Source organism: Pseudochaenichthys georgianus, chromosome 17, assembly GCF_902827115.2.
Source record: "Pseudochaenichthys georgianus chromosome 17, fPseGeo1.2, whole genome shotgun sequence".
NCBI lineage: Eukaryota > Metazoa > Chordata > Actinopteri > Perciformes > Channichthyidae > Pseudochaenichthys > Pseudochaenichthys georgianus.
The window spans coordinates 37,812,646-37,839,518 of NC_047519.1; the positions used below are offsets into that span (position 1 = coordinate 37,812,646).

The window sequence follows — 26,873 nt, forward strand, 5'->3', positions numbered from 1 at the left end:
CAAGAGAGGACTCTTTAAAGTAGAGACACTACATACTGATATACACCTGAACATCAGCAGGAGAGGACTCTTTAAAGTAGAGACACTACATACTGATATACACCTGAACATCAGCAGGAGAGGACTCTTTAAAGTAGAGACACTACATAGTGATATACACCTGAACATCAGCAGGAGAGGACTCTTTAAAGTAGAGACACTACATACTGATATACAGCTGAACATCAGCAGGAGAGGACTCTTTAAAGTAGAGACACTACATACTGATATACACCTGAACATCAGCAGGAGAGGACTCTTTAAAGTAGAGACACTAGTACATACTGATATACACCTGCACATCAGCAGGAGAGGACTCTTTAAAGTAGAGACACTACATACTGATATACACCTGAACATCAGCAGGAGAGGACTCTTTAAAGTGGAGACACTACATACTGATATACACCTGAACATCAGCAGGAGAGGACTCTTTAAAGTAGAGACACTAGTACATACTGATATACACCTGCACATCAGTAGGAGAGGACTCTTTAAAGTAGAGACACTACATACTGATATACACCTGAACATCAGCAGGAGAGGACTCTTTAAAGTGGAGACACTACATACTGATATACACCTGAACATCAGCAGGAGGACTCTTTAACATTCAAACCTTACTGTCCACTGTAAATTATCGGAGTGGAGATGTTGTTTCCGTTGGTCCTTTTACATTCAAAATCATCCAGATGATGTTGAACAGATAAGAGAGGAGAACACGACATGCCTTCAGGTCCAGAACGCCACTCAAACAAACTGTTATAGAGCAAGTGAGACGCCGATAATTGCAAAGCAGGAGAGCTCAGCAGCGACAAAATGACACGGCAATTAGAAAAAGCTCAGAGTGTAATTAAGCTTGACAATGTGCCCAAATATTCCCACTGCAGTCTTTCACGAGGTCAACGACAGTGCACAGTAATTGTCGACGAGTAATGAGGAAATAATGTAGAGTCAACCAGCGAAGAGAACTACCTGATGCAGGGATTTAAGTCAGAGGACGAATCTCCAAAACCAAAGCTATATTTATTGAAAGTAGTACATCTGCGTCTCCAGGTTGGCCTGCTTTGTTTCTCCCAAAGCCTCATTGCTCATCCTGCACCCCAGTTACGCCACGCAGCACTGCAGAGCTGCAAGGACGGGCGATTCATCAAAAAGGTCATTTTACAAAAATATGTTTCTGAACATCTGCACAACATATATGTCGATGGTAGTAGAACCCAAAAGTCTCTTCTGAAATGTTTCCTTTCTCGCTATCAGTGACTTTCTTCTTAGCTGTGCATCTTTTCTCAAATGTTGCATAGCTCACGTCCAACTCGTTCACGGGGAATCGTGCACCGACTTGTTTCCGCACACCTTAAAGAATGTGGTGAAGAGGGAGGTGGCAACGAGAGAGGGAGAAATTACTCAAATACATTTCGCCGCCTCCAGCCACAGAGAAGAGGCAACGTGGCCCCAGTTTCCACACAGCCGCATGCCTCGACAGCACACCTCTTTATATGGGAGGAGGAGGGGGGGGGGCAGGTATGAGGAAGAGAGGCAGGAAGAGACACCCCCCGGCTGAGGATGATGCCACTTTATGGGCTCGAGGTAAGGGACCTGGTGTGTAAAGCTCCGGCTAAGAAGCAGAGCCCTTCTGTAGGATCCAGGTTAATTGACATTTCCAAATGCAAGATAAGTATCGAGGGACTATTTCACTTCAGCGTCAAAGTTTGAGTTTCCCGTCCACCCGAAAACACTATTAAACCATACAGATGTTATGTTGAACTATTTCCACCTTGATATTTTAACCTATTTTGTGACCACAATGAGTCGTACTGTCAATAGCAGCAGCAAATACTAATCTGTCACGAAATGAACATCGGGTGCATCTCGATGAACTAATTCAACTTTGCGTTCAACACTAAAGGATAATCACAAAGTGTTTTGGTAACACTCGATGATATAACAGTTTGATGGTTTTGAACAAAACTAATATTGCTTTTTATTTAAATTAAATACATAATATTTCACATCAAAAGAAACAACAATGTTTTAACAAATGGTATTAAATAATCTGATGACAGGACTGTAAACAGAATAGCTGAAACTTTAACAAAATAAATAACTCAGTTTCCTCTAATCATTAACCCATGTTTGTATCATGTAGTTAACTCCGTGTGTTGCTGCTAGCATACAGAACACCTGACGTGGAAACGTTCCTCGTGGACGGGGCTACGGAGCGGCTAGAAAGACAGTGGAACCCGGTGCATTTCTCCGTCTGAATGTGGAGCACTTTTGATAAATGTTTAGACAAATTGCTCGTGTTACCGCCCTTACATGCTAAACTCTTATTGCACTTTTGGTTACGAGCATCGAGACGGGTAAAGTTTAACCACCTCGGAGCGCGTTCTCTCCGCCACCTCCTCCGTGTGTTGCTGCATGTAGCAGCTGCGTGTGTGTAAACTGCCCCGCCCCCTCGCACACAGACGGGGAGAGAGATCTCTCTTCTGGATTGGAAAGATCGAAAATACATCATAGACGAATTTGTTTGTCTTTTTGCATATTAGAAACCAAGACTGCGATATAATGCTTATGTAGCAATAATACATGACATGTCTTTTTTAAATGTCTCCAGTACCGATAAAAAGACCAATAACGTTGGAGCTTAACGGCACGTAAAACACACGTGATGACGCCACCAACGAATCGACGACTGAATTAGTTGGCAACTAATTCAGTGTGTGTGATTACACACACACACCGATCTGGTGATCATTTAGCAAACATTAACTTAACCTGGGGATTACTATAAAAACCCTTTTGTATAAGCAATGTGTTGCACTTAGACTCTCGGTAGTTACCTTTCATGAGTCATTGTTAATTGTGGAAATGGTGGCCTAAAATAAAAAATCAAATTATTATACACCAACATTTTGAGTTGTTAAACATTGGCCATCATGGCATCACCCCTTCCGGCAGAATGCTACGGTAAAACATGATGCCACAATCCTCCAGACTATATCATTTATTTTAATACTTCAGTTATTTAGATAAACCAGATTCTGATACTCTAAGTCAGGGGTGGGGAACCTCTGGCCTCCGGTTCATATACAGCCCCCCCCACTTTAATAATGTTCACATGGAAAGGAAACTAAATACATTTACACACATCTTGTGTCCATGTCTTTCTGTTTGGTGGTCACGCCACACCGTGCACGTGCACGCGCGAGTCATGGTGAGATGTCTGGATCAAGAGGTTGCTTTCTCTTCGCACAGCCTGAAAGAAAGGCCGAATGGATGGGCTGTGATTTCAGTATTTTTAAGCAGAGGTCAATAATGTGTACGGCCCTCGGAGGATGTTGGAGGAATTGAAAAGGCCCTTGAGAGGAAAAAGGTTCCCGACCCCTGCTCCAAGTAGTTATCCTTGAACTCAATAATACGCTGTTGGTATTTTCAAACACGTCTGAACTCGTGGGGGAATGAAATGCTGGCAAGCTCTGAGTCAGGCTGAAACATTTTCTTCAGCTTCCCTTCTCGACCTGAACAAGATATTCCTCCACAAAAGCTGATTGAATGTAAAATCAGAGCTGCAGAGGTTTCTACGAGTAGGATTCAGCCGTCCCTGAAACAGGTACTGTGTGACGGTGTGACGCAGAGCAGCGACAGAAACATTTCACTTCAGATCTCACTGTCCTCGGGAAAACACTTCTCTCTTCAGAACACCAGCCATTCAGTCGGGCCTGAACCGGTATCTCCGGTCTCAAAGTGAACACAAAGTGTGCCTCATGTAAAGTACTAAAAGCTGCTCAGGACAAACCAGTTCACCGAGACAAAGGATGCTTGCTGGGTTCTTCTCGGATGGATTTAAGTGCATTTTTCGGACTAGATGACCCGAGTGTGTGCTACATTAGGTAGTGTACATTAACAGAGGGTATGACTAAGAGGAAAATAAATACACATCCAAGACTTGTAGAATAATCTACTAATCTAATCTGAAAGGGAGTTATCCCAGGGGCACAGTCCAAACAGGAAGTTAAAGTGCTTTAATCCCGCAGGAGAGGAGGCGACTTTAAAGCAAAGAGAGCCGACAGGGTGCAGCTCATTCAGCAGCGTGACTCTGCAGGTCCTTCCACTCTTGTCTAGTCAAATCACTTCAGACTGGGTATCTAGAGAGCCGGCTTCGTCACTAAGTTTTACAGAGAGACATTCGTGGCTGCACAGCTGTTTAACGACAGTTGGACAAATGCACCCAAAAGCTGTCGAGCCGGCTTCGACCTCGTAGAAATGCAGTTAACCCGGCAAGTCCCTGTCTGCAGAGGAGTTAACGTTTCAGCAGCTAGTGCTAAGACCCGCCTCAACATGTCTTAGCTAACCTATGATTCAACACAAAAAGGAAGCCTTTAGTTACAAAGAGACGGAGAAGGCTCGGGCGACGTCATTCATGCAGTGAACTGGGTCGAGGAAGAAAAGCATAGTCATATAAATGATCGCGTTGGTTGTCACTGACCACGGAAATAAAAATAAAAACGACTGATGAAGAAGAAATCTGTGAGCTTTTGGAAAGTGGCACGAAAGAACATCTTTCTTTTCGTACTTAACTTTAGCAAAACCGTTTTAATCCTAGATTTATTATTTAAGATAATTGACTGAGTCACCTTTCAGACATCTAGATTGAAGGATGTTGGGCAACTAATTACCCCAGGACATGTGTGACTTGCCGGCAGGGACACTCTGACTCAGGGCTAGAACAACTGAAATAACTTAAAGTCCTTTTTAAGTGAAAAAAGGTTAAACCCATGATTTTAAATCCACTAAATGTCTTAATTAAGGGGTTATTATTTTATGGATAAATAGTTCACTTGTAAAAGGAAGTTTTCCATCAACTTGTAAACATGCTGTGTCTTGTAAAACGAAATATTGATACCATGTTTTTAGCAATATCTTTTGATTTTACATTAAAATGTATGCATGAAGTATTTGTCCTCGTTCTGCCATTCCTAATAAAGACCGGTCAATATCTCATATGACTAAACCTCACTCCCTTTCTGAACAGGATTGTGTTCATAAGATCTGGTGTCAGGGTTTCTATAAACTCTCATCACATTGTTTTGTGTTACTAGAATAGCAACAAAGATAAACCTTTACGAGCAGAACTGGAACAAAGCTTAAGCCGGGATCATCCCGCCATTGATCCCAAACCAGTTCACACATCTACCGTTCCCACACTGCTTTCTTTATCCTGTGACCTCTGCCCTCGTGGCAACATCAGCCGAGCCCGGGCGATTATTTAAAAAACTACTTGGGATGCAGCGACCTACTGACCTGAAACCTTCCACTTGTGACGTCTAGAAGGAAAACAGTGTACGCTCGGTGCAGATGAAGGTTAAACCAGCCTGCATGTTTACAATGAGTGATGACGTACAGACCGGTATTTAAAACCGTTTCTGAATTACATTTAAATAACCATTACTGTGTGGTGGTACTGTATGCATCTCTACGTGTGTGTGCCTCAGCTTAAGAATTAAGACTAAGGTAAAGATAAGTCATCAACTAAATGACTAATATATAAACTGCATTATAAGGTAGGGCTGCTCGATTATGGCAAAAATCATAATCATGATTATTTGGGTCAATAATTGATATCACGATTATTAAAAACGATTATCCATTTACTTTACAAATGTGAACTGTATGTTTTTAACAGTTGATTACCCTGAACCTTAAAGAGCTTACGAAATGCTTTTAGCACCTGTTAGTGGGCTTAGTATATGATAGAGGTTGCATTTGTATTGTGGAATGTGCCATATGATTTTTTTATTATTGATCTATTTTTAATAAATCACGATTATAACAGCATACAAAAGTTGTCAGTTAGTAACAATCGTTCGTTGCGCCGGAAACATCAACTTCGGCCATTTCCGGCGGTGACGTCATGAGTGGAACACAGCTGAGCTCAGTCCCGTTTGAATGCATTGAAGGGCCAAATATTACGACAAAGGATGCACAGCAATAAGACGCCAAGAATAATTGGCAAGCGATATGTTGTATGGGGATGTGGGGCCGTCTCAACATCTGGTTATGGGATGTTTTTGTGGCCAAAAAAATGATCAAATGTTGCGTATATGGACAAAACAAGTGCGTCGTACGAGGCGGACGTTTGCTAGACCAGGTAACCCGGGGTCGATGAAACCGACGATGTGTGGGGCAGCACATCAAGAGATCGTGTTTCGAACAATCAACAATGCCCGCTAAGGAGAGAGAGTAAACGCTTTCTCGAAGGTTCGTTTTGCTTTCTTACAACGTTACGTTAACTCAACCTTACGTTTGCCATGAGGCTATGTTACTTCCCTTAAGAGCTAGCTGTCTTAGCTAACAACAGTTAGCAGCTAACGTTTTCTGCAGTTTGTGTTTCCACTGAAAAACGTGATGTAGTTATTTAAGGGTAAGTTAACTAAACGTTATCTTACAAGTAGAGAGAGTTAAGTTGTGTTTAAAATCGTCAATGTAATGCACGTTAAAGGTTTTGTGTTGAGCATGAAGTTAGCTTTACTGTAGCTCACCAAAGGTTAGCATGTTAAGCTGCACTTTCTGTGGCAGCTCGCTTAATACAAAGAGGGGTTTTGTGCTTCATTGTAAACTTTTCTTACAAATGTGTGTTAATCTACCTGAAATTGTAGGGACAGTTTTTTTCTACTCAACTATACAGACCATTGTTGAGGAGATGCAAAACATACTGTAAATGAGTTGGGTCTAGTGCTGCGTACCGGTACGCCGAACCGGTACTGGACTTGTAAAAAGTTTCGGTTCAAGTCCGGTTAAAACCGGAACGTCAGGAACCGGTACTTGGACTCGCAAAAAAACTAGCACTTACGTATATTCTGGTGTCTGTGGTTATTTAAACATTCCCTGATAAACGTTATTCAGCGTCAATAAATGAGTGCTAATCCCAGTGTGCTCAGTGTACAACATCACATGTCATTTCACCTTCGATTTACGGTTTGAAAACGTAGAATTTCGCCACATGCTAATGCTAACCGGAAGTGAAGAATTTTCAGAATAAAAGTTTTAAGTTAATAGTGTGAACTTTCGGTTTTTTCAGAATAAAAGTGATTTAAATTAGTGTTTTTAATTCAAAATTACGCCATATCAACATTGATTTTAATTTCTAACAGTATGTATTGTAGAGTTGTAGAAAATACATGGTGCACAGACAGTACAGTACACTCTGACTGTACAGTCACTAGAGTGTAGCCTATACTGTATATTAGGTGTGTAACAGTGTGATGCGTATAGTCTACTCTACACTCTACCTTTCAGCAACGTTTTAGGGATTTAGGCTCAGTCAGCTCAGGGACTGTTTGGTTACTTTAGTTTGGTAAATGAAATAAATGTTTGAACTTTGTAGTAGTTCACTGTAGTTGCTGTCATAAGTCATTTGTAGACTAAGTGGCACATTTGTACTTTGTAGAGAAATGTAGACACAAGTTGGAAGGGAGCACAATAAACCTGATGAGTTTGAATTTGAGTTGATTATGAGTTAATTTTCAATTGATAATTAGCTCACAATAAGTTCACTTTAGTTACTCACACAACTTGACACAAGCCATGGGTTCAGGTCCGGACTTATAAGTCCGGACCTGAACCTGAACCTCTGGACTTGAGTCCGGACCTGAACCTGAATGTGAGTCCAGGTACGCAGCACTAGTTGGGTCTGACATATACATGTTACTTTGCTGCTAAAAAATGAAACATTATCAGATGAGGACATCACCAAAGTGTGTGAGTCTGTCAGGGGATTTGATCTGTTCTCTGCGTGTCGTACAGGGCCTGTACACACTGCTCTGGTCCATCCATCCATCCATCTTCTCCCGCTTATCCGTGGTCGGGTCGCGGGGGTAGCAGTTCCAGCAGAGAGCCCCAAACTTTCTTTTCCCTGGCGACATCAACCAGCTCTGACTGGGGGATCCCAAGGCGCTCCCAGGCCAGCGAAGAGATATAATCCCTCCACCTGGTCCACACTGCTCTGGTATGAATTAAAAATATAATTGTAAAATGTATGTCTCTCGCTCTTGTCATCATTCAGGCTTTGCATTTGAACTCCTATGACTGGTTGCGGACTTGAAGGGAACGACTCCATGGCCTTCCTGACATCCAGGAAAAAGGTGAGATTCTAATCCATTTCAATGCCAACAGCCAGTCATTGTTTTTAACAGGATTTTTTGGGGAATTTCAGTTTTATTGGACAGTAGAGATGTACTGGAAACAGTGGAGAGGGAGGAGATGATATGCAGCAAAAGGCCGAGCCGGATGGTTGCTGCTCCGTGTGGAGCGTGTTCTATCAGGTAAAGCACTTTGGTACCCAGTTATTTATGGTATTGAGTTTAAATTTAGCCTTTGGAAGGTCATTTCCGACATTGTAAAGACTGAAAAAACATTTATTTGTCTCAACATTCCTGTAATAATTTGTTTTTTTTATTGTTGATATTGTTTTGTTCTTTATTTTTGTTGTGAGAATCACTTTGCAATTGTGTAAGTGCTATATACATAATTATACATAATTATACTAATATTATTGTTGTTACCATTATTACAAAAAATGTCTTTGTTTTCTTTATTTATCGCTGCAGAAAGGATCATGCCAGCCCACATCAAACACCTGATCAAGAACTTGTGAATCTTCAGGCAGAAAAGATGAAAACACCTGTTCAAAGTTCCAGTTTCCTGTACATGGAACCATGCCTGTCCTCTGTTCCACATGTCTTCAGTCAGTCCTGAGGCCTGTACTACGAAGCAGGATGTTCTCTTCGCGGCTAACTTCAGGGAAAACTCCGGCTTTCCAGTCCTACGAAGCTGGTTCTCTTCTTAGCGGGCTAGATCTCCATGGTAATATATGCTGAACGGCTAAACTGCCCCGGAGCAGGTTATGTTGCAGGCTAAGAGCTCAACTCAGTGAAAGCACCGCCTGCTGACCAATCAGAGCTCAGTGTGCAGACTTTAAAGCGATCAAGTCATATTACAGGAGAAAGGAAATACAGAAAAGCTGCCGTTGCAGGAAAGACGGCCGGCAAAAATCACCGACTGTGTGAACGTGAACATGAATAGAATATCACCTCCATCTTCAGAGCAATCTGACTATTATAACATTAGCGTTAAGAAAGCTTACTTAAATATCGGCCACAACATCAGTAACCGGATCAGAGTACATTAAGTACAGTCCGCGGCATATCACTTCATAATGTATCATATATCTCCTGATCTGAGTCAGCTGAGCCGTATCTGGCCGTGCAACACTCACAGCGTCACATACTGTACGCAGAAGTATTATTTTAGCAACACGTTGAGTTGAGGAAACACTGGAGTCAGAGGTAATGAAAGTCAGATGGTGTTTTAGACGGGGCAGTGATATCATAAACCTGTTGATGGACGCATTCAAACACTTGTTCTGTTCCAGCTGTATTCACCTTGCAGGTGCAGCTCTGTGGCTTTGATCCTGGATCAAGTGTTTAAGTCATGGATGTTTAAAGTTTAACTTCTTCATTTTTTACTAGTATGACGCTGCACTGTCGGTACGCTTCTCCATGTTTGTGATTGGTCGAATGCTCCAGATACCACCCCTTTCATGTGAACGCGCACCTAACTAGATAGGACACGGCTGGCTTGAGCGATCCACTTGATAACCTGCGTCGTAGGACCGTTTAGCGAGAGCACGTATGTTTTGGATTAGGCCAACCGGCTAACTCAAACATATCCAGGTTAGGTTGAACCGGCTTCGTAGTACAGGCCTCTGGACCCTATAACTCGGACACTAGTTCTACCAAGGATTATTAGAGGTAAGAGTAGTAGGAGAGGAGTGGAGTTATCTTTGTATTTAGGCTGCAAGTCGACAAAGGTGATCAGATGCTAATAATGATCCGATTCATTTGATATTGATTGTCTGCCAATTCTTCTATTTCCCAGATAATACAGCTGCACCGTGTACACTAGCTCTATTTGTTTTTGCCATTGTAATTCACCATAAGCAATTGTTGACTGTAACGTCTAGACTCTATGCCAACCAACTGTAATTTGTAATGTATTATACTTTAACGGTTCTGGCAACCACAGCAGCCCAAATGTTAACGTAAATATTAAGTTTTCTTTTTACAGTGTACTTATATCTGTACATTTCTTTTCAGTTTGCTTCAAGAAGTGGCTTCAACAGACAGAAGTGCAGGTCAGATTGGGAAAGGCTGGACGCTACACAACGGGAAACATTATGGACATGAACAAGGAAAAACAACAAACACTTTCTTTGTTGCCTTGTTCTTATCATACATAGTGTTACGGTTTTTGTTACCATTTAAATATTGAATTCTATGTATTACTTTTATTTTAAATCAAATGCACCGGTTTTAGATAATATATTTATTTTGATGTGTAGGTTGATTTGCAGGTTGGTTGTTATTTGTATAATTATTGTATTGTTACTGTGTATTTTATTATATTAACTAGCTATTTATTAAATTAAAATACTATTATGAACACTACAATGTCTTTATTTTGTAGATACCAGAATACATGACACAATGAATCTTTGTAATATATTTATGTTCTCTTGTTTAAATAATCATACCAGTATTTAATGTATGCTGGTCACCTGGAATCCTGGTAAGCTCCCAGCAGGGTATATTCAATACTATTATTAAACATAAGCTGGTGATAGATGGATAAACCAGCCCTCCTGGCCAGCTGAAGTGTCCAAAACCCCTCTCCAGCCAAATATATACTGGCTGGTCAATTTACAACAGCCTGACCAGCTATATCTATCTAAACTGGTTATTTCAGCAGAGTCATTATTATTTATTTACTATTTTTTGAGAATCTATGAATTAAAGTCAAATGTATACCAGTCTGTGTTCTGTTGCCGCATCGGATCTCCGCCAAATGAGTCTTGTCTGTCACTCGATTCTGTCTCCAGAGTCCGACATCAGCCACAGAGGTAGTGTATTATTCAACAGGTGTTCTACTCGTGACGTGCGTGACGTCACTAACCGGCGAAAGCTGTTTTGTTCGGAGCGGTCGTGTAACATCGGAAGTGAGCATGGAAAGTTGTAATAAACCACGATTTATAAATACTGCGGGCATATTGTCATGAATGACATGATTTCCCATTAATAATAGTATATATATTATCGTAATAAGAACAGTATTGTCCTTCATTTCGTAAGCTCTTTAAGTAGAATTCAACTGGGGAAAAAAAAAAAACAATTACATTTTTTTTTTTTTAAATAAAATTAATAATAGTTTTATTTCGATTACATTGTTTTCGTAATCGTTGCAAGCCAAAATCATAATCGAGATTAAAATACGATTAATTGCACAGCCCTATTACTGTATAAGGTGATCTGTGTTTGGGCTGCAGCTAAGAACAATTGTTATTTTAAATAGAACAGAAGGTCATAGTCTGTAGCATCGGCAAGCTAATGCTCTATAGTTCATTGGATTTCTTACAATTTGAAAGTTAAGATATTCATATATTCGGTCCGGCAGTGGCTCAGTCAGTAGGGGCTTGGACTGGGAGCCGTAGGGTCGCCGGTTCAAGTCCCCGACCAGACCTAAAATATGGTGTGTGGACTTCTACTTGGAGAGGTCCCAGTTCACCTCCTGCCCTGCCGTGGTGCCCTTGAGCAAGGCACTGGACACCCCCCTTCACCCCTATTTCTGGCGGGCGCTGTACAATAGCTGCCCACTGCTCCTAGCACTAGACTCCTGGTGCGAGGATGGGTTAAAAGCAGAGGACCCATGTCACTGTGTGCTCTGCAGGGTTTCATCCCTCCCTATTCCATCCGTTATTGAACTGAAGCAAAGAAGAAGCACATGCTCTCGATGAAGGCATGTGAATACTGTTTAAAAATATAAACGCATGATCTGAAATGTTGAGATGCGTCTCTTTTAATGCACTTCCCTCAGCTGGGAACTCGTCTTAATGGGTCAAGTTAATAATCTCTGAGTCCACACTGCACTGGGGTTAAAGTGCACACTTTCTTCTGGGAAGAGAGAAATGATATTGCATGAGTGCACATGGGCAGGGCCCGAGCAAGCCTTTGTTTATACTGGAGCAGGAGATTACACGGTGCACACGGCTCTCTCAGACACACGTGGAGGTTCGGAGGGGATTGATCTCATCACAGAGAGAAGAGTCATTTAAACATGAACTGCATTTTAAAGGAGCTTTTTGTATAAAATAAGAAGTGAGATTAAAGAAAATGCTCATGGTTAATTTCCTAAAGTTTGTACAATTCAAGTTTTTGTAAGTTGTAGCTTCCTGTAACGAAAGAGATACAATCAGGAAATGTGTTGCTGGATTTAGCTTTTATTGTAATTTAAAACAATGCGATTCAAGGTCGCAAATAAATCTACAACAAACCATGTTTTGGAAAAGGCAACCTCCCCCTTGAAGCCGTTTCAGGCTTGATGGAAATGTATGTTTTAGTCACTCAAATGTTATCACCAGGGAGGCATATCGTTGACTTTTTTACAATACCGATACCGCTGAACGATACCGATACTCAACCGATACATATCGTGATACTTTGAAAATGTATCATCCCACAATCACTCCCATGAAGCGCTTTACGATATAGTTCACATGTCAAATGAATATTAAATTCAATTGTGGGACTTCTTGGCCCTTTTAGTGCTGAACAAACAATGAAAGATACATACAAAATATGAGGAAAACCGATTATGGAATATCTTTTATAACACACCAGGTGTGCCGCGTGAATAGCACATCTTGTCGATGCAAACCGACCGTTATAGCGCCGTTATAATTAATGTTAAACCTGAGATTCGACTAGAGAACAAATACATAATAGAATAAAGGTCATGAGATCACAACAAATCTCATCTTTAAAATCAACATTCTTCACTGGTGAGAGAAACAAATGCCATCACAGTTCATTTGTGGGACTTTTACCTTTCTAGTATTGAATATATGAAGAAAAACGATGATGCAATCTAATTTATAACAGCTGCCATCACGGGCCGTGATGGCAGCTGTTATAAATTAGATTGCAAATTAAAAAAATGTAAAGTATCGAAACCAAATCTGATTTTGGTACGGTATACCGTAGCCACCAGTAACCGGTATTTCGGTAATACCGGTATGCATCCCTAATCACCATCAACGTATACATTACGTTTCTAAGGATCTTCGAACACAACTCGCTGGTCCTTTAAATATATCCCGCTCGGTGAATCCAATATGTTAAATATCAGTCGTTCTAAAAGCATCAAATAACAGATCACATGCGTTGTGTCCTGGCCGCCAGCCGGCGTCATCACGCTGCCCCGAGCCCGTCTCGCAGCCAGCTGTCCAAACACGCGTCACGAAGCCAGAGCTTATGTAATGAAGCATGGCGAGTGCTTAGCGCATCCTCTTGGCTCCTGGTGCATCACCTCATCTCTAGGAGGACAAAGTGAACCCTCTCATCTGCCTTCTGGCTTTGGAGGAGCCAAGGGATCCAATAATCAATATCATGGATCCCTGTGAGCGCTCTCGGTGAACACACACGAGTCCTGCCTTAAGGTCGCGAACAAAAGCCGCAAGATCAGAGAGACAGAAAAACAAAGCTGAGATGAACAGTCACATGATCTCGGGTATACATATACATCGCTTCATCAACACTCTGCGTGCACGCCACGACGGGGGTCAGTGCATTACGAATGAAATACAAACCGACGGCACATAATTCTCTTAGAGTGCATCCAACAGTCAGTGCAGATATAACAATGCCAGCCGAGAACGCTTTGTACCGAGCGGAGCTTTACTTTAAAAAATGTGCTGACTTGGCAAACAAAATGTGCACGACGCTGCATCCAAACGGCAGGTTTCGGAAGTTTCTGTATCCCGGCAACAGCGGCTCAGATGAAGAAGCAGCCTTACCGTCTCACTCTCGTCTGGGTACATGCTGTCCTGGAGACGTCCCGCTGCAGAGGGGGGGTGATGGAGCCGCGGTGCAGACGGGGACACTGACGGTGCAGAGTAACACAGCAGCAGCCTCTGACTGTTCACACACTCTCTCTCTGACTGACATGTCACTGTGGCTCACCGGATAATGAAACACTGCACACACACACACTGGTATTCACTCACACGTTCTCTTACATAAACAGAGAGAGAGAGTTCAGTGATGCTCGCTCTGCCGGAGCGCGCAACACACACACACACACACACACACACACACACACACACACACACACACACACACACACACACACACACACACACACACCACACACACACACACACACACACACACACACACACACACACACACACACACACACACACACACACACACACACACACACACACACACACACACACACACACACACACACACACACACACACACACACACACACACACACACACACACACACACACACACACACACACACACACACACACACTTCTCTGTCTCTAATCAAAGACGTGATACAGGGCAGGGTTTACGGGTTGATCCCTATAATCACCATCACTGCTGACGGGCTGACCGCCCGTCCCGCTCATTAGGAGTCCATCAAGTCTGCTGAACCTCTGGAGCGGATGAATCTACGTTATGGCAAACAAGTACATTCTCGATGTCCCTTGTGTTGTACAAATAATATTTCTAGACAAGTTTGAGTGCTGTAACTCTTTGCATCTTGGTTGCAATTCTCACAACTCCCACAACGTTGTTCAGATGTAAATGTATTGAGGCGGTGCCACACGACAGGAAACACAACCTCTCTGGGTCCTTAATGTATTACTATGTATTCAGTGACAATCTGAAGCACTGGAGCAACTCAGCATTTTCATGTATCTATTTTTCTGTATTCTTTTTCTATAATTATTCTCTAAGGATTCTCAACATAATAATATTGGGAGGGATGAAACCCTCTTTGATGGTCTCTCACACACAGAGCACACAGTGACATGTGTTCTAGGAGCAGTGGGCAGCTATTGTACAGCGCCCGGGGAGCAATGGGAGTAGGGGGGGGGGGGGGAAGGAGATGTCCGGTGCCTTGCTCAAGGGCACCACGGCAGGGCAGGAGGTAGAAGTCCACACTCCATTTTTAGGTCTGGTCGGGGACTTGAACCGGCGACCCTACGGCTCACAGTGCAAGCCCCTACTGACTGAGCCGCTGCCGGACGGGCCAATTCCCGGTTGAAATGTACTCAGCGAAAGAGTAAGGTGTAAAGGGGTATGAAGGGGGTCGAAGTGAGAGAGTGGGGAAAGAAGGGGGATGAGCAAAGATGGAGGCTTTAATAGGAGAAGTATGAGCGAGTAGCACAAGTGGCAACGCAACCACAACATACGTGGATTATTGAGCTTTACAGATTTTAGATTTTGAAAAGAGAGAGCTAGAATGGGATACCCCGGGCTCAAAGTGAAGATATCAGAGTTGGTATCTGGTTTCCAAAATCTGTTGATCCCTCGATGGTGTATGCTGGTAGGTCCTTATTAACAATAGTTACAACTCATAATGTATAATAGTGTGTGTAAGTAAATACAACAAGCCGTCACTTTAATGGAGGCTTCCATCCACACAGTTAAAGGCAGCCGATCCTCCCAGGAATCACTTGTTGAAGCGTCGCAGGCGATCAATGAGCAGGACTGCTTTAGGGCAACTTTGGATTGAATGTTTTTGTTAATGCGATTAAATGAGCGCTGCAGACGGGTATTTCATTTAGCTGGAGTCCCCGATGACTTCTAATGGGGGACGTTGTAAAGCTCACTCTCGTGTAGGAACAGTGACCAGGGATGGAGGAGAAGCAGGTACAGTTAAAATGACCGCAGACGGGAAAGGGAGAAAGAAAGAGTCGCAAAGGGAGGTTGTCGAACCTGGCCTTACCCCTGCTCTGTCACACAAGAGCCACACACTCTGCAGAGAGGCTCAGCTGCCTGCAGAGTGTGTGAGAACAGTACTGTCAACCCCTCTGGGCTGCTTCCTAACATTTGCAGCGAGCACACCAAGCGGGCACGACCACCGCCTGCCCCACGCCACAGCGACTCCACATCACTTTCCCAAACTAAAGGTTGTCTCGTGGTGAACTTACGGAACATTTAAAGTCATTAAATGGCTTCCAGAAAGAATCCACAAAACCAACCGCGTGGAAACGGCAGCATCGACGTTGTCTTGGTTACTCGATAGAGTGGTTCAGGGAAGATATATTCTATAAGGTTAGTCAATAAGTCAACTCCATGACGGTCGCATCACCACCGCTAAGCTAACGACGGCTGATGTTCGGTGTGATGACGTCCACTTGTTAGCAACTGCTGTTTTTATGACACATCGAAGCTTCAGAAATTCCCCAGTGGGTGTTTACTGACTGTTTGTTTACTGACTTGTTTACCGACTTGTTTACCGACCTGTTTACTGACTTGTTTACCGACCTGTTTACCGACTTGTTTACCGACTTGTTTACCGACCTGTTTACCGACCTGTTTACCGACCTGTTTACCGACCTGTTTACCGACCTGTTTACCGACCTGTTTACCGACCTGTTTACCGACCTGTTTACCGACTTGTTTACCGACTTGTTTACCGACTTGTTTACCGACTTGTTTACCGACTTGTTTACCGACTTGTTTACCGACTTGTTTACCGACTTGTTTACCGACCTGTTTACCGACCTGTTTACCGACCTGTTTACCGACCTGTTTACCGACCTGTTTACCGACTTGTTTACCGACTTGTTTACCGACCTGTTTACTGACTGTTTACTGACTTGTTTACTGACTGTTTACTGACTGTTTACTGACTTGTTTACTGACTGTTTACTGACTTGTTTACTGACTTGTTTACTGACTTGTTTACCGACTTGTTTACCGACTTGTTTACTGACTGTTTACCGACTTGTTTACCGACTTGTTTACCGACTTGTTTACCGACTTGTTTACCGACCTGTTTACCGACCTGTTTACCGACCTGTTTACCGACCTGTTTACCGACTTGTTTACCGACTTGTTTACCGACCTGTTTACTGACTGTTTACTGACTTGTTTACTGACTGTTTACTGACTGTTTACTGACTTGTTTACTGACTGTTTACTGACTTGTTTACTGACTTGTTTACTGACTTGTTTACCGACTTGTTTACCGACTTGTTTACTGACTGTTTACCGACTTGTTTACCGACTTGTTTACCGACTTGTTTACCGACCTGTTTACCGACCTGTTTACCGACCTGTTTACCGACCTGTTTACCGACTTGTTTACCGACCTGTTTACTGACTGTTTACTGACTTGTTTACTGACTGTTTACTGACTGTTTACTGACTTGTTTACTGACTGTTTACTGACTGTTTACTGACTTGTTTACTGACTTGTTTACCGACTTGTTTACCGACTTGTTTACCGACTTGTTTACCGACCTGTTTACTGACTGTTTACTGACTTGTTTACTGACTGTTTACTGACTGTTTACTGACTTGTTTACTGACTGTTTACTGACTGTTTACTGACTTGTTTACTGACTTGTTTACCGACTTGTTTACCGACTTGTTTACCGACTTGTTTACTGACTTGTTTACTGACTTGTTTACCGACTTGTTTAATAATAATAATAATAATAATTCCTTACATTTATAATAGCACTTTTTCAATGACTCAAAGCGCTTGTTTACTGACTTGTTTACCGACTTGTTTAATAATAATAATAATTCCTTACATTTATTATAGCGCTTGTTCAATGACTCAAAGCGCTTGTTTACTGACTTGTTTACTGACTTGTTTATGTCGTAGAACAAAACACAAACATCTCTTAAGTTTCTGTCAGATCTTAACTTAGGCAACAAACCACAACTAATACCTTTAACATCCATTGACTTTGATCAAATGCCAGATATTTAGAGCTTCCGGTTCTCTCTTCGTCTTAAAGGATAGCGAAAGAACTTTATGTTCGGAATATATTTAAAACGCGAATAATGGCCGTGAGCCGCAGCCCTAATGGACGGGTGGGTGGGCTCAACTGGGAGAGAAGTGGCTTTGTGACAGAAGGTCACTGGATGTAACAAACAATCTGTCAGGAAGCATGGCGGAGTAAGATAAGAGGGAAGAGAAGAAACACGCACATCATTCGGAGGTTTAAAAAAACATAAAGTAATGGCGTAAAAGAAAGTCTGGGAGGACTGCTCTTTGGTTTCAATGTCGCTCTCCTTCTGTCCACAGTTAACGTCATCGTGCCCTAAAGCCGAACTCATTCACTTCTTTTATTTCTCTTTTAGGGCATCGTTCCGCTCTGTAAGAAAAAATAAATCCTCTTAAATATGAGAAGATTGTTGGTTTGCATTACGGTGAGTATAGACTTCACTTATGAACATAACTAAATACAAGACGTCCCAAACTCTCAAGACCTCGCCTGATCCAGGACCAACGGGAAGCGGACTTTTAAAAAATGCAATAAATTATCGCTTTATTTAATTTCTTTACAAAATGGAGCCAATTGTTCATTGTGCTTCCATCTGGAGGTCGGCGGCATGAACACACGAGGGACCCTCTGCAAGAGACGAGGATTTAGCATCTGAATGACCCTGCAGTGTGTTCTGCCAACATTTCATATAATAAGCCTTTTTTAATATGAAGGAGAAGGAGAATTAACAGTAGGGCAGATGGTCTGGCTTCCATTAACAGATCCCTCAGTGTCTCTCTGTGCGTGCGCGTGTGTGTGTGTGCGTGCGTGCGTGCGTGCGTGCGTGCGTGCGTATAAAAGCTAGTGTCTTTGCAAACCAGACGGAAATGAATGTGTGTGAGGAGGAGGAGGATTAATGAATGACTGGGATAATGAATTACTCATTTCATGTGAGTTGATGTCTGGAAGGGTGTGTTCTGCCACTCCATGTATAAAAAAAGGTGTGACTGTGTAAAGACATCCACTTGCCAACGAAGCATCCTGCCACACACCAAGTAATCAGAGAAAGGAGGAAGTGCTTCTTCCCATCAATCATCCCGTGAGAGTCATTACAGCTTTTGAGTTGATTACAGCCGTCACAAGAAGCCATGGGGGTCTGGGGGGTCGGGTGGGAGCTATTGACGGGTTCAATCAGCGGTGGGGGTGTAGAGATAACTCTTAAGTGGCTGGTACTTCTAAAAGTGAGACACTAACGGTACGTCCACACAGCAGCTTCAGAAGAAACTTCCACCGCTTCCAACGCTTCTCTGTCCATTGACTTTGAATGGGGATGACGTCACTTTGCCTCGCTTGTCGCCGAACTGCATTGTGGGGGAGCGAAGCGAAGATTTCCAGGATGTCCAGGATCTCCAGGATTCAAAAGTTGAGCAATGTTCAACTTTTGAAGCTGAGCTGGAAGCGTCAGCCAATCAAACACGTTTATGCAAATCTGACAGTAGAAGCGCTAGCCAATCAAACCGCGTGTAAGCAGGGAGAGCCAGACCGCAGTTCATTTCCTCATATTCCAAACGAGAAGTTACGGTAGCAAATCACCCGGTTCTTTACGACCAGAACTATTAACGGGATCCAAACCGGAGGAACCAGGCATGGAGGGAGGTGGCAGAGACAGTGGGGGAAACTGGTAGGTGTTCTCCTGTTTGGGGAGTTTATATATATATATATATTGCTCGCATAAAATCCCCGGGGTTTTTTGCTTTGTATGTCGGGGGGCGGGAGATTCATGTGATTGGTTGTTGGTCGCATTGCTCGCAAAAAATCCCCAAGCTGTCAGACACGCCCAGCTCCAAGATGTTCAAGATTTTTGAAAAGCTGCTGTGTGGACGTACCGTAAGCAAAAACAGTGTCCAAACTGATTTATGGACTTCTTTGAGATGATACTCAATGTTTGATTACAGACTTTAGAGTCCTTTAATATGAGTTTCTAAATTAAAGAGTGTCTCAAGACTTGCAGACACGCTGTAGACATCCAGAGACAGACAGAAGTTAACTGGGAGTGTTGCAGCGTAACGGCCCGTTCACACAGCGGTGTGCGTTGACGCTTGCCGGCGGGCGTGTCTGAAACTCGACCAACAACCAATCACATGAATCTCCCGCCCCTGACACACAAGCAGCGGTTTGATTGGCTAGAGCTTGTACCGGCATATGATTCGATTGGCTGACGCCTCGCCGAGGCGTCAAAAGTTGAACATTGCTCAACTTTTGCAGCGAGCCACGCCAGCTACGCTCCACGTCGCTTCCCACGATGCATTTCGGCTAAAAGTGACGTCACCCCATTCAAAGTGAATGGGGAAGCGTCAACGCACGCCGCTGTGTGGACGGGCTGTAACAGTGTCAGGCTGATGGCTGCAATGAAGAGGGGCGTTATGGGTAAACTAGGCTAACATGTGGGATAGTGGTGGTCTAATGGATAGTGAGGTGGGCTGAAGATCGGAAGGTTGTGAGTTCAAATCCCGCCAGGAACACCACCACTAGTGTGCCCTTGAGCAAGGCACTTAGTCCTGTAATTGGTCATTGTAAGTCGCTTTGGATAAAAGCGTCTGCTAAATGTAACACTAATACAGACTGTCAAGGCAGCAAAACATCATGCTTACAGTCTGTCAAAAAAGTGTTGCTTTTTTGAAATTCAGGTTCAATTGTGTAATCAGTCGATGTGAGACACGAAAAAGACACAAGAATAAATATACTTTTTGATTTAAACTTGATGTGATCGCCTTTTCAGATTGATCTTAAACACACAATTTAAAGCACCTGAATATTAGTTATCTTTTATAAGTATTTTCCGAGTTTTCTTTGTCACTTTTTGGTGCTGCTACTTCTGCTTTTATTAATTTGTGCCTATTTCTGTTTATGTTAGTGCAGCGGCAGTCCACCAGATGTTGTTATACCTAAGTATGATGACAATATATAAGTATTCTAATTGTGATTTATCGATGCATAGTTACATTTCCTCTTGATTCATAACTGCAAAGTGACATTGATTTGATTATCACCTGAATCAAGCAAATGCTTTTTGTCCTTTAATCTTAGATAAACAAACTGATATTGTAAGTATTATAGATCCTGTTCATTCACATGACTTACTGACTGCTGTTCAAGTGGCTTTTCATTGGTCTATCCAAACCTATACATCCGATATCAGCTGCCTTTCTTAAACATTATATTAGTAAAGCTACCGAGAGCTTTCGGCTCCTTTATACATCCACATTAAATGTATCTTTCTCAACTACAACGGCTACAACACTAAGAGACATCTGATCAGAAACACTGATATTTTCGCCACATTCATTAAGTGAGGTTCTAATATATGTGTATTCAGCATTCTTCTGTCGGACTGTTATGATCCCGCAGGAAGAGGAACGCTGAATGGATGGGGCGGTGCGGTGAAGCAGCAAATTAAAAACACACTGACACCTTGACAGCCTTTATATTGACTGGCTGTAGGGAAACGTCTGCTTCAGTGAATACGCTGTCCAATCCACCGTGGCTCGGGGCTTTGAGACGTATCGCATGATTGATGACGTATCGATAGATATCTCTGCTGGTAACCTCACTTTTTCAAAATCAGAACCCATGGCTGTTGGGCTCAGAAGAAAATAAAAACTAATGTTGTGACGGGTCTGCAGTGTTTCCAATCATGCCTTCACCATTACTCACTTTATAGATACACTGCAGCACATCTCCTCTAAACTATGTTCTGCTTTGGATGCAGAGAGCATTACAGAAAGGGGTAGCTGTCAGGGATACTAATAAAGGAAAAGTATTGTTGGCGAGTGAAAGAAAACTTTCTTTTCGGCTGGCGTCACACTGTCCAGATGGACGCACGAAGATGGCCCCGAACTTGGTCAACAGCCAAGCAACAGCCGAAGCAAGTACGATGCCGACAGAAGGCCACACGATGGCACCCGAACCACACATTCTGTCATGGTGTTTCCATAGCAACAACAACTTCCTGTCAACAGCGTAAACTCGCCTTCAAAATAAAAGCATCTAAATAAAACAGGAAGTTAACCTAAATTACATTCAAGACAACTGCAACGAAAGTAACAAAAACAATGTAATAGCCTTTTCAGTTTCACAGAACTATAACACGATGGCTTCACAAAGTCCTGTTGCCTTCCTAAGACAATCGGGCAGCTTCTTGTTTCCTTCGTATTGTCTTCGTGAGGCGAAAAATGCCCGATGGCACCGATGATCACACGAAGTGAAGACGAAGATGACACGATTTGACAAGATGCCCCCCTTTTGTAACATTGGCCACAAAAAAGGACACTTCATTAAAAAGACACTCAGCGGTTTATCGTGCTAACAAACAAGGCGAGGGTGACAGAGCAGCGGCTATTGAACGCTGACTCGTCACAAAAGTAGGGACAAAGTGGTCCCAAGTGTCATGGCCGCCAGTGGGGCAGATAAGAGCCAGCAATGAAGTGTGCCGCTCTACAGACACACTCACTCAGTCAGCACTGCCTAACAGCAAGAGCTTATCAGAAGGAAATGAGAAACAAGAACTGGCAGATGGAAAACTCTCAGCTTTGTGGTTTTATATCCAGTCATTGTTGCCATCAAATCAGAGTTACAAGGTCCGACGTTTTAAAACAAGTTAGACAGAAGCACTCTGTGAACCAGTCACTCCTAATACATGCAGGTTCAATCGCAGGTCAAATATACATTTAAGAGTCTTACACATCCTTAGTGATTTTAATGATGAAAGTCTGTTTCATGTTTCTCCTTATTGATGTTCTTCTGACAATAAAGTATTATCGTATCATCTTAAATGATTACGCGAAAGGAAAGACCTGAGAGGAGAGAATATGAGAGCAGAGGGGGGCGGGGGGGCTGTTGTCCCCCGCAGCATGCTGACAGGACAGAGGAAAAACAAACAAGCCACCCGCTGAAACTGGTTTCACATCATCGGCTTCTACACTCACGAGCATTGTGGGTATTTCTGTGTCCACCGGATCAAACAACATCAATCACTTCAAGAATAGCGGGGTGCTAACAACGTCATTAACACATCCGGTGGAGAATGGATGAAGTGGAGGTGGTGGATAACACGACATCATTTCTTTCCATAACAAATTAAAACACGACGAGGATATAAAACATCATTTTGACAACCTTTCATAAATAAATCAAAGTCTTTACCCGTTATTCACGGTAGGCATCTGAAAGAGTAACAGAAACAGAGAAGCCACATGACGTGTTGTGATGTTTGCAGATCAAATGGCTCCCAGGATGAAAGTAGATCACAGAGTTTACTCCCAGACTAAAGACTGATTGTCTTGATTACCAAAACAAGCTCGACTGCTCTGACCTTTTCCCCGGCCGTCTGAACGGCACAGAGGGCCGGGGAGGAAGGAACTGCATTGTGGGCCGAGCTGCTCTTAGAAAATGTGCGCACTTTGAAATTGAACACACTCACGTTTAGATAACCTTTAACAACATACTGTGTTACGTCATTGTGTTTTAACTCAGGACTTTGAAAAGTAAAGATGACAATATCGATGTGAAACTTGTTGCAGTAAGTTCACTAACTTAAATCAAAAGTAATGTGAAAATAAAATGTAAAACCAAATGAGTGAATCAATACAAAAATAATTCGTAATGCTTTTACCAAAAGTCCATTTTAGAGGTCCATTTGGCACAACACAGTTTAAGGTTCACATTTTGAAGGGAAAAGCTCTGCATTTAAATGTAATCACTCATATGATGTGGCTATATTGTCGTTATAGAAATAGGAAAAATGCACACTGCCTCGTTAGAGTGGACGACAGCAGGCAAAGTTTAGACTCCCCGAAAACGATGGGAATATTATTGTGCAAAAGCTGCTACAAACCTGGCTGTCATCAGGTAACCCGAATACTGACACGAAGCAAGAGTAGTGTGTGAAGAGTGCTGGGTTCTGCTATGGCACTCAGTGTTTACGGCTCTGGGGGGGTACTGCCGATGGGGGGGGGGGGGGGGGGGGGGGGGGGGGGGTGAACCAACTCACATCTCCTGTCTTTTTTTTCCCCCAAGTCATTACACTAATCAGCTGCTGTTGTTTAACCGCGGTACCTGCTCATCATCAGCGAGCTATTTTTAGAATGTGCATGTCGCTACGTTCGTGTTTGTGCGCATCCACCGAGGCACCCTGTGTCCTGCTCCTCCGTGACGATGACGGCTTGAGGTTAACGCCCAGGATTACATGACCAACAGCAGAGCTCGGGGCATTAATGCAGATTTGTTTGACTTTTTTCCCTTTGTTGTTCTCCTCCTTTCCTCCGCTCTTGTCTCTGACGGTGAGTGTCGGAGCGGAGCCCCGCCCTTCAGAAACAGAGCGGAGGACAGAATGTGAACGTGCAAAGCAAAGCAATGCAGTGGACACTGAAACATGCACATAAATAACATAAGCGTTTAGTTTATTTAATAAAAGAGCACATGTTCAATGCAAAAAGTGACCGTAGGTTAGGGCTGCACGATATTGAAAAAAACTGACATTGCGATATATTTTTTCCCCCTGCGATATATATTGCGTTTTTTTAACTATATTTAACCGGATGAAGGATTTTAGTCACGGACGTCTGGATCTTAACTGGTTGACTCATCATACCTTAAGTCATGATCCAACACGTCATGATAATGCATGTTGCTTCCCCTCACATAAGGGGGTTCATCTGTGACTGAAGAAGAGAAGAACCTTTTTGTATCCAAAATAGTTCCAGATGGCAGATGTTGCTTTTCTTTTTAGAAGTAAATCCTCATTCTCGCCGGTATTGTCGTCGCTAATTTTTTACCGGTGTTTTGATGGTCTGCAAACTAGCGGGGCGGGGCCTGCTGCGATCTGATCAAGAATGATTGTGATTGGTGGTTTGCTGTGCATGTAGCTCACTCAAGTACCCCTGACATGAGAGCCGCGCAAGTTTTCCTTTTGTAGCAAGCAGCAAAATAATTGTAACATGACGTGTTTGAGCTATTTACCTACTTAATATCGCACGTCCTAAAAAAAAAAAATATGAATAAAAAAAATGAATAAAATTGCACGTCCCTGCGATGTGAATATCGCCATGACACGATATATCGTTCAGCCCTACCGTAGATAGATTACTTCAGTTGCGATTTGGCGCTATATAAATATATTTTAACAACAAAAAAACACCTTGAATTTCAGGGGGGGCGCGGGGCTCCGTTGGGGGGCCTATTTATTACGTATCCTAGTAAAAGCACTATACATGTGTGACTTGATTGTAACTAATCAAACGGGTCTGCACCCGGCGGCAGCACCACACCTGGTTTCAGACACCCCGCTGACCGCCGGGCTCGCATGAATCAGCTGCCTGCTCTCGCTGAGGCTTTCTGACGGAGCTGAGCTGCCTCCGTCTGCACCTCGGTAGCTTTAGGCCAGCAGTGACAGATCAACATCAGACTGTTCGACAACACGTTGTCATTCAGGTCAGGAGGTCAGAAGACCTTAACATGAGAGAAATAAGGCAACCCAGCTGCAGAAAGACACTTCACTGCAATATTCAAATGGCGCCAATACAGACAACGGCTGTAGCTTTAATAGAACGCTTAACAATCCCTTTTAGCTCAGGTTTATTTTCATTGGCTGAGCTGCAAATGATCTCCGCTGCTTAATCGTGGATGCCACTTTATTGATTGCCATGATTGTTTGTATCTCGAGGTTTGACAGAGGGTTGGTAACCGAAACTCGGTTTTCAGTAAGAAGCCAATCCACAATGCCAGGAGCTCGGTACCCAAAAATGAATGAAGTGTAACATTTCTAATCTTATTTCTGATTAGTTGAAATTCAAACGAAGCACAACCCTAATTTAGAGTACGGTACAATTACAAAACAGCCGTCTGCAAACATCGACAATGGTCAGAAATGGTAGAAATGGCTGCAAACAGCTCTACTGCGTTATATGTGTCCCAGACTTTTGACTCATGAAGCATGTGGGTTTTTTTGTGTGTTGTTGAGTAACTATAAAAAGCGATTGGCTGAGAAACCTTAGCTTACAGGATCTGGATCGGTCCCCAGATGTTGAACCGGGTCCTGGAGCCAAAATGAGAGTCAACCCGAGCTTTGCATGTATACAAACAGCACAAACAATGTCTTTGAATGCGACTTTACCTGGAGGAGCTCGGTGGAGCTGCTGCTGAGCTCGTCTCCTGACTCCGAGTCGTTGGTGCGCCTCTCCTCCCCCGCAGAGTCCGTCCTGCGGTCCACGTCCAGCGGGGATCGCTCCATGTCCGGGGATCGCTCCATGTCCGGGGATCGGGCTCTGGTTCGGGGCAGAGTGCTGGACTTTTCTCTCTGAGCGGGGAGGTGGGCTCCGCCGTGCTGAAGGATGTCCGCCAGAGCTCGGTCGTGGTTGGTGGGGGTGGTGGGGGTGGTGGGCGGGCCTTGATGGTTGCTACTGTTCCTGCGCTGGGTGGGGGGGCTGAAGTTCCCAGAAGAGGCGGTGTGTGCAGAGGGGGAGCGCCGGTAGTTGGACTCGTGTCGGTGGAGGATGTCCGCGGGTCCCAGCTCCAGACTGATTGGCTTCACCCACAGTACACCCCCGCTTTGTGGAGTTGGGTTACCGGGGGCAGCAACAGGAAGAGGAAGGGTTTTGGGAGGGGGCATGAGAGCTTTACGCACTTCCCGGACATACTGAGCGGGTACGTAGAAAGCTTTAGTCCCTTCCTCCTTCCTCACCTGCCACCAGTCCTCGTTGCTTTTCTTGACCAGCATGAAGCAATCCCCCTGGTGGATGGTGATGAGGCGGTCCTTGGACTTGTATTCATAGTCGTACTCCACCTCGATGTAGACCTCGCCCGGAGCAATAGGCAGCTCCGCCATGACGCCTCCGACTGTCCGCCAGGCAGCTCACCGCGAGAGGAACACTTTGATTAGCATGGCGTCCTGAGCAGAGCTGGAGGGAGAACAAGG

The 26,873-nt window shown here is 43.4% G+C and overlaps 1 pseudogene; it reads right to left on the bottom strand.

The window, feature by feature from the left end:
• LOC117462632 (rho GTPase-activating protein 12-like) overlaps positions 1-26,873 on the bottom strand; it is an 81,288-nt pseudogene that overhangs the window by 43,460 nt on the left and 10,955 nt on the right.